The sequence below is a fragment of the Gorilla gorilla genome, chromosome 1 (assembly GCF_029281585.2).
Source record: "Gorilla gorilla gorilla isolate KB3781 chromosome 1, NHGRI_mGorGor1-v2.1_pri, whole genome shotgun sequence".
Taxonomy (NCBI): domain Eukaryota; kingdom Metazoa; phylum Chordata; class Mammalia; order Primates; family Hominidae; genus Gorilla; species Gorilla gorilla.
The window spans coordinates 158,876,274-158,888,741 of record NC_073224.2 but is presented as its reverse complement, the minus strand read 5'-3'; the positions used below and the strand labels follow the sequence as shown (position 1 = coordinate 158,888,741).

At 38.0% G+C, this 12,468-nt stretch overlaps 1 pseudogene; it reads right to left on the bottom strand.

Annotated features, from left to right (window-relative positions):
• Positions 1-725: 725 nt before the first annotated feature.
• Positions 726-12,468, bottom strand: part of LOC101130678 (large ribosomal subunit protein uL30-like) — a 52,034-nt pseudogene continuing 40,291 nt past the window's right edge.

The window sequence follows — 12,468 nt, the reverse complement described above, 5'->3', positions numbered from 1 at the left end:
CAGCTTTATGAACAATCATCCAGTCAGCTTCTGCTTTTTTAGATGTATAGCTATTTTAAAAATTATTTTGGATCAATATATACAATTATGAATAATCACTATTACTTTTAACTTAAAAATTTAGATGTTTAGCCTGAATGTTCTCTGTGAACTTTTTCTCAGGCAATTTATATTTACCAATTGCATTTTACAATTATTCAACCAATTTACATTTCTAACTTTTTTCCTAAGATCACAGCAACTTTTCTTAGATTCAGCACCTCCTGTTATTTTCAAGTATTTATATATATATGATTTTTCTCCCCAGGCTTGAAAAAATAGTTTATTTGTAATTCAGCTTCTCTGGTAGCAATTAACAAGTCACTACACTAGCTGCCCTGGTTCTATTGTTTCTTAGGGGACTAAGTATGAGCCTACACTGTACTTGGTATTTAAATAAATCAATGATAAGGATCTTTCCCTGGAAGAATTTATAGTCTAATTGAAAAGTAGACACTCTACCCTTCACAAACAAAACTGCCCTATCAGCGTTTCTTGGCTTTTTATCACCATGAAAATCATAGGAATTTCGCCTGGCCATACACTCCAACGAGTAAACACTGTGGGTGATGTACAACTCCTGTTTATTCACTAAAAAACATTGCACTCTCTTTTTTTTTTTTCAATTTGAGAGCAGGTACTGTTTATTAAATGACCAGCTTAGAAAAATAATCATGGTAGACACCTTAGTTCATTCTTCTAAAAAACCTGTTGATCTGGTCCTGTCTGTTGCCAGCATCTCCACCTTCTACAAAATGGGTGGTCTTTTTCTTCATTCCGCCTCGTGGAGAAGATAATTCAAAGGGCCACAGGAAGTTATTTGCTTCTTTGAAGAGTTTTCCAACAGTATAGATCTCATTAATCAGATCCTCCATGCAGATGATGCCATATTTACCAAGAGATGGAGCAATCAAAGCGTTGTCTGTCAAAGCAATTCTTTTCTTACTGATTTTGCCATAACCACACTTGTAGATTAGTTCATTTACTGACTTCAGATTTGGGTACCCCCGTACAATATATGGTTCTACAATCCTCAGCATGTTAATTGAAGCCTTGTTAAGCTTTACAAAAGTTCCACTGAAGATTTGACGAAGGCGAAGAAGCCGCAACACCTTTCGGACCTTTTGGCCACACCATTGATACCCCTGACCCTGATGACAAATACCGATCTGTGTTCTGCAGGTACATAGAAGTTGCCAGCTTTTCTTGCCTTCCTCACCATTCGAATTTCAGTTCTGTGCATCTGCCTATATTCCTTGTGATAGTGCTTCGCTTTTTCACAGATAAGCTTCCTCCTTGCCTTTCAAAGCGTCTTTTGGACAAACTTCTTTCTTAGGTACTTGATCTTCAGCTCTGCGAAATTCTTTCGCTTTTTCTTAAGGGTTTCTGACACAGCAGGAACCTTCTTTTTCTTCTCTTCAACACCTTCTATGGTTCCAGCCAGAAAAGAGGCTTTTTTTGTTTTTTTTTGTTTGTTTGTTTTTGACATGGAGTCTGGCTCAGCCTCCCAGGCTGGAGTGCAGTGGCGCCATCTTGGCTCACTGCAACCACCATCTCCCGGGTTCAAGTGATTCTCCCGTCTCAACCTCCCAGGTAGCTGGGATTACAGGCACCGGTCATGCCCGGCTAATTTTTGTATTTTAGTAGAGACGGGGTTTCACCATGTTGGCCAGGCTGGTCTTGAACTCCTGACCTTAGGTGATCCGCCCGCTTTGGCCTCCCAAAGTGCTAGGATTACAGGGATGAGCCACCGGGCCCGACCTTTTTTTTTTTAAATAATAAAGTTATCATGTGAGCAAATGGGAGCATTGTCAGTACAGAAATAGATTCAGATCTCCCATAGTTTTTTTATTCTTCAAGTGTACCATGTTAAGGTTTCTTGATTTTTGTCATTAGTAACAAATTATTTACAACTATTGACATTTAAATTTAAACTAACATTTTGCATCTTATATAGTTTTTGAGGGCTTGTAGTCATGGAAAGATTTATCGAGAAGACGAACCTTGAAGGATGTGTATTATTGACTGAAGAGATACCTTTAAGTTACTACGGCTTACCTTTTACTTAAATTATTCTTCTTGAAATCTGTTGTTTTCTTAAGCAACAACAAAACAAAACAAACTGCATTCAATTTCACTGACAGGATCCATTGAACTGGTTGTGTAGCTCCATAGCCAAAATTGTACTGTATTAAATTTGTGTTTTACGGTTTAATTGGAATGCCTAGAATCAAATTTAGTTCTTCTAATGAGGTCTCATATCTAATTGAACAATACATTGGTCTTTATTTTTGCTACAAAATAATGGAAAAATATATGTCCCCTATTCCACTTCCCGTATCTTATCTATCAGCATCTACAAAGGCTCTCACTCTCTATTGACAAGCAATTACTGGCCACCAGAAAACAATTTTAGGATAGTTTTCATGAAGAAATGCTCATTTTAAAAAGAGGTAAACAGTTAAAACATTTTATCAATTCTAACTATCCTGGTTTTTAACCAAGACATTTATTTACATTACAAAACAAGCATTTGCAAATTACAAATTTCTGGAAAAAAATTATCTTTTCTAATGAAAGAAAATATTTTGAATGATGAAAATAGCAAGTAGAGAAGCGTATCTACAGATTTCGTATCTATACTGTGGTTTTCTTATTTTGCAATGTATGGTCAAAGACAAATTAGAAAACCGACTAGATATGGTCCACAGATTCCTTTTTCTGCAACAACCTAAAATCTGATTATGAAATCTTTCACTGATAATTACATTTGTGTTTAAGGCAATGTTTCCCTGTTGTTTGATGATATGGTTTGGCTGTGTCCCCACCCAAATCTCATTTTGAATTGTAGTTCCCATAATCCCCTTGAGTTCTGGGAGGGACCCAGTGGGAGGTAATTGAATCATGGAGGCAGTTACCCTTATGCTGCTGTTCTCATAATAGTGAGTAAGTTCTCAGAAGATCTGATGGTTTTATAAGGAGATTTTCCCTCTTTTGCTTGGCACTTCTTGCTGCCACCATGTGAGGAAGAACATGTTTGTTTCCCCTTTCCCCATGATTGTAAATTTTCTGAGGCCTTCCCAGCCATGCTGACCTGTGAGTCAATTAAACCTCCTTCCTTTATAAATTTCCCAGTCTTGGGTATGTCTTTATTAGCAGTGTGAGAATGGACTAATACATTTGGTCCTCATGGCATATTTTTTAATCTAGAATTTTCCATGGACTTCAAAGAATGCTAACCAAGCTAGCAATGTTGCATACGGTACATTCATCACAATGGCTGAACAGTACTGTACTCTGTACTGTCTCATCCAGCGCACCATTCACTAGGTTGAACTTCAGCTCAAAGACCTTGTTTGAATTGTTACTAACTTGCCTGGCCCTTAGGAGGCAATCATCGAAGCTTTATCTTTCTTCCTATGGGGGCTCAATTTATATAACCCTCTCATCTTTTATTCTCAATTGATTGTACCTTTCTTCTCAGCAATTCTTATGGCCTGTTTGGCCCAATACCATAATATTCTTATTTTTTCTGCAGCTGTAGAAAAAGTACATTCTAAACATTGATCAATTTGGCAGCATATTTATTAAATATTACAGCCTTTAAAAGGGGTAGCATAGGGAATATGATGTTTCCTTAAACAGTTAGTTTTGTGGACAATTACAGTTCACCCTATAAACATATCCAGTCTAAATTTATTTTGAATGTCCCTCATAGATCTATTTTTTAATATCCTAATTAAGTTTCCATTTTATCCAGTTTACATTTTACCCAGTGTTGAAATGTAAAGACCAGATGACAGATTATTTTGTGGCTAATACTACCATACATTTATAAATTTGTGATACAAAGATCTGAATTCTAATTTAATAGAAAATAAGCCCTTGATCTTGGTGCTATGCTAGGCAAGTTTCCAGTACCAAAATTTATGTAGGCCTGAATAAATGATTTGAGGATAATAAAACACAGTTTCAAATTTTCATGAGAGTCATAGGAAAACAACAAGAACAAAAGATATCTATAATGTTTAATGGTCCTCCTTATATGATGATATCCAAAATCAATATTATCTTTTCACTATTAATGCAGAATATATATCATTAAACTAATGAAATAATGCAATTATTGAGGAATGTTTTATTCCTCCAAGTCTCTGACCTTATGTTTTCATTGGCAGTGAGTAACATAGCAGTTTCAAGTATCTCCACGATAATGAGAAACTATACTACGATTGTTGGTTAATGTACTTTAATTCATCTCAATAAACAGTTTTCAAGTATCTCTCACATACAATCTAGGTATGTTAGATTACATAGAATAAAATGCTGGATAAAAACAAACTTTCCCCTCTAGGATCTAGCACTATGCTGTAGGCTGTAGGCCTAGGTAGTAGTACAAAGTTAGAATGTATCCTGTCTGTATTTATAACTAAATTTCACATGCTTAATCTAAAATTAAACTTCTTCTTATACATCAATCATGATTATGTAAGATAATATAAATTTTGACTATATCAATGATGATATATGAAGATACAAATCTTTCATGATTTTATGAAGATAATAATCTGCCTGAGAGAAGCAGGGTTGCCTTCATGAAGGTGAAGGCATTTAGGATAGATGTTTAAAAAGGATTTCCCATTATGGAAAAAATATAGCAAGAACAAAAGAAATAGAAGTGGGAAAGTATGGGATCTTACCGTATAAGTAGTTCTATTTTCCTGGAGATGATAGTACATAAACAGAGCAATGAAACAAAAAGAGAGAGTTTAAAGTTATGTGAAATAAATATTGCTTTATTATTGAATTAAAACTTGGAAACAAAATTGGTATTTAATTCCATAGAATATAGACACCTAATTAGGTTTGAAAAGGGAAATAGTAGAATTAGAGTTGGGTTTAGAAACAAAATTAGTCTTGTAATAGTAACTATGCTCTTCTAGAGTGAGGCAGTATAGTCATGGAGGAGAACTGCCAAGGGATTATTTTAATGATCCAGAAGATAAATAATGAAGGCTTGAACTAGCCTTATGTCGGTAGGATTGAAAAGAAAGGAATAGAGTTTTATAAATAAAGATAGAATCTACAGACATGTATCTAAATATTATTAAGGCAGGATAGAATGAAGACTTAAAGATAACCCCGAGGCACTTAATCGTATGTAACTGAGAGAATTCTGCTACTATTACAGAACCTAGGAAGTCAGGTGCAGAAACAGGCTGTAGGAACAAGATGGGCCCAGTTGATTTTAAGGGCTGACAAGGTATCCAGGAAGAACTGCAGTGGAAACTTTTAGAAATGCAGACGCTAATGCTATGGGGAGAGATAAGTGCAAGCGGTTGGATTCAGGAGTCATCTCCACAAGGGTCTCCTGTTGAGCATCTACGTACTTACTGCCAAGCCTAGATTCAGTATTCTAAAAGAGACTCCCTCTGTCAGTAAATTTATTACAGAGCGCCCCATTTATTTTCTTAGTGAGGTTTTAGCTATGATTTAAAACAGAAATTCCAAAATCTCTGTTAGTTTGGTGAATATTGCAGTATCTTTGTCTGCAGTCTTAAAATAGGGAAAATACAATCCTTTCCTCAAATTGTTTGAAGCTCAGGAGATTACATGATTCTCAGGAACATGTTTTCAGCCCCTGTGCTCACCCCACTAGCACAAGTAGCATGATTCTGAGTAGGTTGTTTAAGCTCTCTTTTAATTTATAAAATTGAGTAGTAGAGTAATAATCTCTACCTTGCCTACCTCATAAATGTGCATTATTATGAAATAAGACAAGATTAAAGCAATATTCAAATGTAAGGAGTGATTACTGCATTCTTCCTTCACATCTTCCTTGCATTCCCATATGAAAAATTCAGCCAACTGGATGGTAAGGACATTGTATGTCAGCTTCCAGGCCGTAAACAGGCTATCTCAGAGTTTGGCAAATCAGGAAATAGAAATCAAGTCTAGATATAAGGTATGGTGATGTGTCTGTGGGCATGGGCTATGAGACTTAGTGTAAGGTAACACTCACAATGCACCTCAGTTTACCCTTCCGTAAAATTGACATGGTAAGAGAAACTCTTAGATTAGATTGTTGTTAGTGCTAAGTGCTTAGACATATTAGCAATAAACTATCATTGTAATAGGTACAAATTCTCAGTCTCAAGCTTGGATTTACAAAAATGTAATGTTTCCTTGCTTTTAAGTATTAATTAAAAAGAAATACAGATAGGATCTTGCTATTTTGCCCCGGCTGGTCTCCAACTCCTGGCCTCTAGTGATCCTCCCACGCTGGCTTCCCAAGGAGCTGTGATTACACGCATGAGACCCTGCACCTGGCCCTAAAAATTAAAGTTCACATAACTCTGAAGTTTCTATTTCAGCTATAGGCAAATGGCTCATCAATTCAATTGTCATTTCTGGTTTTACTGAGTTCAATTCAGGATTTTGACTCAGTTCGTTAAGGTTTTCACTCCCCTTCCTTTTGCATACCCTCATCTCTAGAGCTTTATTATAGTCCTGGCATCAGGTGAGAGGAGTCTGGTCCACATGACGATATCCTCTAACCTTGCTGCTCTCCACTGTTGTCAACATGCTAACCCTGGCATGCATCATCACGCTCTGGCAATTGCTGCTGACATCCATGATCTTTGTGGCCTGTGACAAAGAAGTTCACAGTGTGCTTTTGTTGCACACATCTCTATTAATCAGCTAAGTTATGCTACACTAACAACACCCAACTCATACTTGTTTATAACAACAAAAATTTACTTCTTGTTCTTGCTGCATATTCATTGAAGGTCAAAAGCAGTTCTATTCAACATCAACCTTTTCAAAACCTTTTAAAAAATAATTTCAATATTATTTTAGATACAGGGGTATGTACAGGTTTGTTACATGGGTATATTGCATGAAACTCAGGTATGGGGTACAGATTCTGTCAGCGAGCTAGTGAGCATAGTAGGCAATAGGTCGTTTTTCCACCTACAACTCTCTTCCTTTCTTCCCCATCTAGTAGTCTGCCGTATCTATTTTTCCCATCTTTATGCTCATGTGTACTCAATGTTTAGCTCTCAACTATAAGCCAGAACATGCAGTATTTATTTTTCTGTTCCTGCATTATTTCACTTACCATTATGTCCAGTTGCATCCATGTTGCTGCACAGGACAAGATTCAATTCCTTTTATGGCTGTATCGTATTCCATGGTGTGTCTGTACTGTTTGCTTTATCCAGTCAACCACTGATGAGCACCTAGGTTGATTCCATGTCTTTGCTATTGTGAATAGTGCTGAAATGAACATACAAGTGAGTGCATGTGTCTTTTTGCTAGGATAATTTGTTTTCTTTTGGGTATATACTCAGTAATGTAATTGCTGGGGTGAATGGTAGTTCTATTTTAAGTTCTTTGAGAAATCTCCAAACTGCTTTCTGTAGCAGTTGAACTAATTTACATTCCCACCAGCAGTGTATAAGTGTTCCCTTTTCTCCACAGCTCCGCCAGCATCGGCTGTTTCTGACTTTTTAATAGCCATTCTGACTGACGTGAGATGGCATCTTATTGTGGTTCTGATTTGCATTTCTCTAATGATTAGTGATGTTAAGCATTTTCTTATATGCTTGTTGGTGGCATGTATGTCTTCTTTTGAAAAATGTCTATTCATATACTTTGCCCACTTTTAAATGGAGTTGTCTTGTTTTTGCTTGTTAATTTAAGTTCCTTATAAATTTTGGATATTACACCTTTGTCAGTTGCATACTTTGCAAATATCTTCTCTCATTATGTAGGATGTCTGTTTACTCTGTTGATGGTTTCTTTTTCTGTGCAGAAGCTCTTTAGTTTAATTAGGTCAAATTTGTCAATTTTTGTCTTGTTGCAATTGTTTTTGATGTCTTCATCATAAAATCTTTGCCAGGTCCTATGTACAGAATCGTATTGCCTAGGTTTTCTTCAAGGATTTTTATAGTTTTAGGTTTTACATTTAAGTGTTTAATCCTTCTTTAGTTGTTTTTTGTATATGGTGTAAGGAAGGGTTCCAGTTTCAATCTTCTGCATATGGCCAGGCTGTTATCCAGGTACCATTTATTGAATAGAAAGTCCTTTACCTGTTGCTTGTTTTTGTCAACTTTGTTGAAGATCAGATGGTTGTAGGTGTGCAGATTTATTTCTGAGCTCTCTATTCTGTTTCTTTGGTCTATGTGCCTGTTTTTGTATGAGTACCATGCTGTTTTGGTTAATGTAGCCCTGTAGTGTAGTTTGAAGTCAGGCAGTATGATGCCTCCGGCTTTGTACTTTTTGTTTAAAATCTTTGGCTATTCAGACTCTTTTTTGGTTAAATGTGAATTTTACAATAGTTTTTTTCTAATTCTGTGAAAAATAATGTTGGTAGTTTGAAGGAAATAACACTAAATCTGTAAATTGTTTTAGGCAGTATGGCCATTTTAATGATATTGATTCTTCCAGTTCATGAGAATGAAATGTTTTTCCACTTATTTGTGTAATCTCTGATTTCTTTCAGCAGAGTTTTGTATTTGTTCTTGTAGAGATCTTTCACCTCCTTGATTACCTGTATTATTAGTTATTTCATTTTTGTGGCTATTGTAAATGGAATTGTGTTCTTGATTTGAGTCTCAGCTTGAATGTTATTGATATATGGAAATGCTACCATCTTTTGCATTAATACATTTATTTTAAACCCTGAAATTTTACTAAAGTTATTTACCATTTCTAGAAACATCTTGCCTGAGTCTTTAGGATTTTTTAGATATAGAATCATATAATCAAGAAAGAGAGATAGTTTCACTTCTTCTTTTCCTATTAGGATATCTTTTATATCTTTCTCTTGCCTGATTGCCTGGCTAGGACTTCCAGTACTATATTGAACAGGAGTGGTGAGTGTGGGGCCTCCTTGTTTTGTTCCAGTTCTCAATGGGAATGGTTCCAGCTTTTGACCATTCAGTATTACGTTGGCTTTGGGTTTGCCATAGATGGTTTTTTATTATTTTGAGATCTGTTCCTTTGAGGTCTAGTCTAGTCTGTTAAGGTATTTATCATGAAGGGATGTTGGATTTTATTGAAAACTTTTTCTGCATCTATTGAGATAATCATATGGGGTTTTTTTGCCATTTGCCGTTGCTTATGTGGTAAATCGAGTTTGATTTGAATATACTGAATCAGTCTTGCACCCCAGGATTGTGGTGTATTTGCTTTTATTATTATTATTATTTTTTTTTTTTTTTTTGAGACGGGGTCTCTCTCTGTCACCCAGGCTGGAGTGTCATGGCATGAACATGGCTCACTACAGCCTCAACCTCCTGGGCTCAAATGATCCTCTTATCTAGGCCTCCTGAGTAGCTGGTACTACAGGCACACCCCACCATGGTCAGCTAATTTTTTAAATTTTAGTAGAGACAAGGTCTCACTACATTGCCCAAGCCAGTCTTGAACTCATGGGTTCAAGTGATCCTCCTAGCATTCACCTCCCAAAGTGCTGGGATTGTAGGTGTGAGTCACTGCATCCAGCCTGTATTAACTTTTTAACATGCTGTGGATTCAGTTTGCCAGTATTTTGTTGAGGATTTTTACATCTATGTCGGCTGGGAATATGGGCCTGAAGTTTTCTTTTTTCACTGTGTCTCTGCCAGATTTTGGTATCAGGCTGGTGCTGGCTTCACAGAATAAGTTAGAGAGGAGCCCATCCTCCTCAATTTTTTGGAATAGTTTCATTAGGGCTTGTACCTGTTCTTCTTTATGTGTCTGGTAAAATTTGGTTGTGAATCTATCTGTTCCAGGCCTTTTTTGACTGGTAGATATTTTATTACTGATTCCATTGCAGGACTTGTTTTTCACCTGTTCAAGTTTTTACTTTCTTCATGGTTCAATCATGGGAGATTGTGTGTTTCCTAGAATTTATCCATTTCCCCTAGATTTTCTAATATGTGTACATAGAGTTATTCACAATAGTCTCTGTGGATTTTTTTGTATTTCTGTGGGATTGGTTACAATGTCATCTTTGTCATTTCTGATTATACGTATTTGGATCCTTATTTTTCTTTATTAATCTAACTAGCAGTCTCTGAATCATATTTATTCCCTCAAAAAAGCCACTTTTAGTTGATTTTTTGTATGAATTTTTGCATCTTACTTTAATTTCCTTTGTCTGTAATTTTAGTTATTTTCTTCTGCTAGCTTTGAGGTTGGTTTGTTCTTTTTTTTTTCCCCCACTTCCCCAGATTTTTCTAACTTCTTGATGAAGGTATTTGGAGCTATAAACTTTCCTTTTAATACTACCTTGGCTGTATCCCAAAACGTTGGTAAGTTGTGTCCCTATTTTCATTAATTTCAAATTTTTTTATTTCTGTCTCAATTCTATTGCACACCAGGAGTTATTCAGGAGCAAGTTATTTAATTTTCATCTATAATTTTAAGAGATCTTCTTGATACTGATTTCTGTTTTTAATATACTGTGGTCCAAGAGTGTACTTGGTATGATGTCAACTTTTTTAAGTTTGTGATTCAGCATGTCATTTCATTATGCTTAAGAACCATTGCTGGGGAGCTAGTGGGTTTGTTTGGAGGTTAGGGGACATTCTGGCTTTATTGCCAGTGTACTTGCATTAATCCTTTCTCATCTGAAAGGGATGGTATTCCTTTAGTGTAACAAAAGTTAACAATAATCAGTTGGCTTCATTTCTGGATGTTTTCAGAGGGTTAAAGTTCTGTACATAATCTGGATTTGTGGCTAGTTCTTGTCTGTGGTTCCACAGTGGTGTATATTAGCAGAATATTTTTTGGTGATGTAGTTTGGGCTGCAATCCAGTAAATGATGCTTAAGAGTAATGGCTAGCAGATAGGTTCTTAGCCATGCAGCTCTTTTGTATTTCCTCACATTCACAGGCGTGCTCTGCAGTGTAAGAGAACGAGATGACCACCTCACCAAGTTCATTCCTGGGCTTCAGGTGAGCTCCCTCCAATCACTGCTGGTGTGCCCACTTTTCTTTTTTCTTTTTTTCCAAGAAGAAGTCTCACTCTCTCACCCAGGTTGGAGTGCAGTGGTGTGATCTTGGCTCACTGCAACCTCTGCCTCCCAGGTTCAAACAATTCTCCTGCCTCAGCCTCCCGAGTAGCTGGGATTACTGGTGCCCGCCACCACACCTGGCTAATTTTTGTATTTTTTAAGTTGAGACGGGGTTTCACCATGTTAGCCAGGCTGGTTTGGAACTCCTGACCTCGTGATCCACCCGCCTCGGCCTCCCAAAGTGCTGGGATTACAGATGTGAGCCACCGTGCCCGGCAGGTGTGCCCACATTTCTTTGGTAGGTGTTCCAGGATATGGGGTTTCCTTGGGAAGAGGCCCCCTCAGGGAAACAAGCCACATCCTTTCCAGACCAGCCCTTCAGAGAGAAGTACGTTCCACTTCCATGCCAGCCTATGAACCCCTGTGTTTCACCCCTCTCAGTGCCCTGAGAGTGCGGGACTCTACCCTGCTTAAGTGCTGAGTACAGATCTTGACTTGGCATTCCCAAGTTGTGTGCCATAGCCCTGGGAAACAGGGATCAGCCGGCAGCTTGGGGTAGAGCTCCAGCTGCACTGGGGTATCCTAAGTGCTCCCAGGTTTTTGGGAAACTACTCAGGTGGAGCAAAGCACCCAGGCTGGACAGTGGAGGCTGCACTGTGCACCACTCCTACAGGACAGCTAGGCAGGGGCCCTGAAGGGCTGGCAGGCAGAGGGCCTATAGAACAAATATACCCCGCCCCGCAGAGCAGCCAGCCCCTGTTTCCGAGTCCAGCAGTCAGCTGGGAGCTAGAGCTTCTCAGAAGGAAATGTGGAGCCATGGAGGGTGAGTGCCTATGGCTGCATCCCACCAGAGCTGTCTACACACAAAAGCCCCTGGGCGTGGTCCACATTGGCGGAAACCTGTCTCTGCCTACTCTCTGGGTAGAGCCCCCTACCAGCTCAAATGTCCATGGGGAATGTGGAGTCCCCTGTAGCGAGGATCCCAGAAGTACATGGTAAGAGTGAGCTGTGACTCAATCCCTTCATTCACCCCTTCCCCAGGAGCCATTTGGGGTTGGGAACTAGTCTTAGCATTCAAATACTCCATTCAGTGTTTCCAGCTTCCTCCCTCTTCAGCTCCAGAGTCTGCATTGCCTCTCCATCCACTCTCAGTGTTTTCTCTCAGAATATCTGCTCAAATTATGTTGGTTTACTCAATATTTTTGTCTCCCTCAGTGAGAGCAGCACTTCCTGGCTGCCTCTAGTCAGCCATCTTGTCCCCTTCCCCTCAACATTGATTTTTATTCAAGGTTAGAATCTGAAGGAGAGGCTCCTATCAAGGATTGGCCAACTCATAGTAGAAGAAAAAGAGAGATGATGGAGCCACATAACGGATCTTAAAGTTTCTGCTAGAAAGTGCTTATGTCCCTTTAATTTACATC